A 4,822-nucleotide genomic window follows, 5' to 3' on the forward strand; every position below is an offset into this window, starting at 1 on the left:
CGCACGAGCACGCGAACAAAAAGAAAGGAGAGAGAAAAGGAGAGATGCTTGCTATATCCAGAGTCCCTTCAAAAAGGAAATCTGGAGGGGCGCCTAGATGGCCCAGTCAGTTAAAGGTGGGACTCTTGATTTCAGCTCAGGTCATGATCTCACTTTGTGAAGTGGAGCCCACCTAGTTGGGCTCTGTTCTCAGAGCCTGGAGCCTACTTGGGATTCTCTCTCTCTCTCTCTCTCTCTCTCTCTCTCGCTCGCTCGCTCGCTCTCTCTCTCAAATAAATAAATACACTTTGAAAATTAAAAAAAAAAAAAAAAAAAGGAAGCTGAAGCCCTGCTCAGAGAAATGACCCAAACTTTCCTAAGGCAAACATGGAACAAATAAGTGCCAACCCCTCTCTGAGCTGATTGGATTAAGGGTGATCCTGTGACCCACAAGCACACAATCCATCAACTGGCCACCATCCAAGAAGGTGACCTGGAACAAACAAACAGTCCACACCAAACAGGGACTCTGATAATTAAGTGAGCAATCAGATTCTCCCTTGGAAATTGAAAGAGGAGAGCAGAGAATGAGCTATCCCATAGAAAGGCTGGAGCTGAGAGAGGGCTTGAGGCTGGGTAGAGAAAATGGGCCCGCAGAAAGCAAAACACTTGAGTAAGCAGAAACCCCCTGGGGTGAAGCAGAAGGTGGGCAGGGGCAGAAATGGTAGAAGCAAAGTCTGAGAAGCTGAGACCCAGTGATGGAATAAGAGCAATGAACACCCGCTCCCCAGGGGGTTTGACTATCCAGGTCCCCAAGGCTGTGCAGGATCCATCCATTTTCCCAGACTGTATTCTAGTTACCCTTTCGTAGTGGACACTGGTTATGTTGGGGTGACTTTGAATGTGTCTCTGTTCCCTATCACCAAAAGATTCTAATTCAGCCTAGGTTTCTCATGTCAGATGAAGTATAAGATGACTCTGAGATCCTTTGAAGCCTATCTTTTTCTCACTGATAGTGAGAAAACTGAGAGGCTACATTTTATGTCTTTCAAAGTCTGCATAATGCAAAATCATAATGCAAGAGGATCTCATATTGAACAATTCTCCAAGCAGGACCTGACTCTTTGGCCTGTGGCAGTGAACATCGTTCTTCATTCAGATAACATCCGGTGAAATGAATAATCAATCTGTAGTGTGCTACTTCTGTTACGACTAAGTAATTCTGTTTCACAGTACTGTATCAATGGGCAAAAAAAAAAGAAAAGAAAAGAAAAGAAATAGATGATGGAAACAAGTAGAAGTCCCTACTAATATAAAAATGGATTCAGTCTTTGAAAATACTTTGCTTATCCATAGGCTGTGCTAACTATAGCATAGACTTTGTATTACTCTATACTCCAAGAAAATTGTTTCTGATGAAAGAAACATTAAAATGGTCGCCAATTAACATTTTTCATACTCAATTCCTACTCTTCCATTTCTCTACAGAATTTTGCCATCTTTTCTTATTCTCAGGAATATCATCATGTAGCTGAACAATGTGGAATTTTAACTGAAGAAAGCAATAAATAGGGTTTATCAGGCAGTTAAGAAGTATCTATTAAATATCAAGGATGTACCAGCAACAGTTTGTCAGTATGGGACGGTATTAAGTATCCTATGGCATGATCTTTGTCAAAAAGAACTTTCAGTAATATACATATGAGATATTAAGACAATCTTTATCCATTTATTTAATTGCATAATATAGACCAGCACTGTCCAATGGAAATATAATTGTGAGCCACACATGTAATTTAAAATTTTCTATTAGCCACATTAAAAAATGTGATACTAATGTTAATAATATGTTCTAACCCAGCATATCCAAAATACTATCATTACCTCCTGTAAAAATTATTAATGAGATATTATATATTCCTTGTTTTGTACTAAGTCTTTGAAGTCTTTGGTATATTTTATACTTACAGTACCTTTCAGGTGCTTGATAGCCTTATATACCTAATGGCTACTATATTAGTCAGTGTAGCTATGCACAATTCCAGAATTAAGCATGACATACACGCTAGTGATTTTACTTAAGAAATTACATGTTCCTGGAATGAGAAAAAGAGTAACATTATATTTAAAGTTTCCTGACAAATTGAAGTATTCATTTTAAAAACATAATTGCTCCATTGTAATGAATAGAAAGCAGTATTTGTAAGAAATCTTGAGGATAACCATTCTATCCCCAAGAGAAAAGGGAGGGATTCATCTAAAAATATGACAGAAGTGGCTCCTGAGTAGCTCAGTTGGTTAAGCATTCGACTTCGACTCAAGTCATGATCTCATAGTTTATGGCTTTGAGCCCCGCGTTGGATTCTGTGCTGACAGCTCAGAGCTTGGAGCCTGCTTCGGATTCTGTTTCCCTCACTCTCCGCCCCTCCCCTACTCACACTCTGTCTCCTCTCTCAAAAATAAGTTAATATTTAAAAAATGTAAAGAAAAAAATATGACAGAAATAGGGTTGCACTATTCATAATATTTATAAACTCAAGCTACCCAAATGCCCAATAACATTAAAAGAGTTAATAAATTGTGACATATTCATAAACTGGAAAATGATCTGCCAAGGAGAAGATCCACCAATAACTACATGCAACGATACAGATGAACCTCACAAACACAGTGTTGAGTGAAATGATCCTGACTGCTCTTGTTTTTACATAAAGTTTTCAAAGCAGGCAAAACTAATCAGAGGGGTTAAAAATTAGGATAGTGGTAGGGACACCTGGGTGGCTTAATCTGACTTCAGCTCAGGTCATGATCTCAGGTTCTTGAGTTCGAGCCCCACATCAGGCTCTGTACTGACAGCTCTGTGTCTCCCTCTCTCTTTCTGCCCCTCCCTGACTCATGTTTTGTCTCTCCCCCTCTCATAAACATTAAAAAAAAATTAGGATAGTGGTTATCTTTCTTGGGTGGTAACGTGACTAAAATGGGGCACAACAGGGGGCTTAGGGATAGTGATCATGTTCTGCTTCTTTGTCTATTCACTGGTTAAACAGAAATTTTGAGAATTCATTAAGCTGGGCACTTAAGATTTTTTCTTGTGGTTATGCTCTATTTAAATAAAACAGTTAAAAAAAAAAAAAGNCCTTAGAAATAAATAAAACATTTAAAAAAAAAATTAGGATAGTGGTTATCTTTCTTGGGTGGTAAGGTGACTAAAGTGGGGCACAACAGGGGGCTTAGGGATAGTGATCATGTTCTGCTTCTTTGTCTATTCACTGGTTAAACAGAAATTTTGAGAATTCATTAAGCTGGGCACTTAAGATTTTTTCTTGTGGTTATGCTCTATTTAAATAAAACAGTTAAAAAAAAAAAAAAAGAATAGAGGATCTTGGCCAAGCAAGGCCTATTCCAGGAATGTAAGGATTATTCAACAACATTAGAAAATTTGAAAGTCCTCTATGGCTAAAAGTCTTTAACTTTTATCTTATTAAATCATAAGGTCCATAAAATCAGTTGGGCCTGTCATTCTAGTTGAACCTATCAACACCGTGTGCTCATGTTAATGTGAAAGATGATGGTACTATTAATGATGACTGCGTGTCTGGGGTACTAATTCTGGATCCATTGGTAGTATTGTTTGAGTGCTTTGGTGACACAAAGAAGTAAAAGTAAAGTCTGTGCTGTCAAGAAATAATGGGGAAGAAAAGAAATAATGGAACTCAAGTTCTCTAGTTTTCCTTCGGTTGCTTGAGCTTTTGGTGTCATATCTTATTTTTTTTTAATTTTTTTAATGTTTTTTATTTATTTTTAGGAGAGAGAGAGAGACAGCGTGAGCAGGGGAGGGTCAGAGAGAGAGGGAGTCACAGGCTGAAACAGGCTCCAGGCTCTGAGCTGGCAGTCAGCACAGAGCCCGACGCGGGGCTCGAACCCACGAACCGCGAGATCATGACCTAAGCGAAAGTCGGACGCTTAACCGACTAAGCCACCCAGGCGCCCCAGTAGAAAATGTTGTTTATTCCTAGGTCATGAAGATTTACACCTATGTGTTCACATAAGCAAGTGAGATTTATTCCAGGAATAAAAGTTCATTCAACAAATGGAAAATAATCATTGTATTGTGTAATACAATATGTTAATAGAATAAAGGGGGAAATCTACATAATCATTTCAGTAGATGAAAAAAAAAGAAGCAGTTGATAAAATGCAGTACTCTTTTACAATAAAAACCTTCAACAATCTAGTTAAAGAAGGAAATTTTCTCAACCTAAAATAACAAGGGCAATATAAAAAACTCATAGCCACCATCACAGTCAATTGTGAAAGACTGGAAGCATTTCCCCTAAGGTCAGGAACAAGTCAAGAATGTCTGCTAAAGAATTCACACACAAAAAAGAGACAATAAGCCAGTTCATCAAGGTTGCAGGATATATCAATATATAAAAATCAGTTGTAGAGGCACCTGGTTGGCTCAGTCAGTGGGACATATGACTCTTGATCTAAGGGTTGTGAGTTTGAGCCCCACTCTGGGTGTAGAGATTACTTTTAAAAGATAACATCTTTTAAAAACATCAATTGTATTTCTCTTTACTAGAAATGAAAAATCTGAAAATGAAACTAAGAAATAAGTTGTGCTTATAATAACATGAAAAGAATAAAATACTTAGGAATAAGTTTAGAGAAGTGCAAGACTTGTATACTTGTGAAAATATTGTTGAGAGAAAAAAATTTTTCAATGTAAGTAAATTAGAAAAACACCCTGTGTTCATAGATTGAAATATTTAATATTGTGAGATGGCACTATTTCCCCAAATGATCTACAGATTGAAGGCAATCTCTATAAAAATTCTAA

The sequence above is a fragment of the Crocuta crocuta genome, unplaced genomic scaffold (genome assembly GCF_008692635.1).
Source record: "Crocuta crocuta isolate KB4526 unplaced genomic scaffold, BGI_CrCroc_1.0 scaffold25, whole genome shotgun sequence".
Classification (NCBI taxonomy): Eukaryota; Metazoa; Chordata; class Mammalia; order Carnivora; family Hyaenidae; genus Crocuta; species Crocuta crocuta.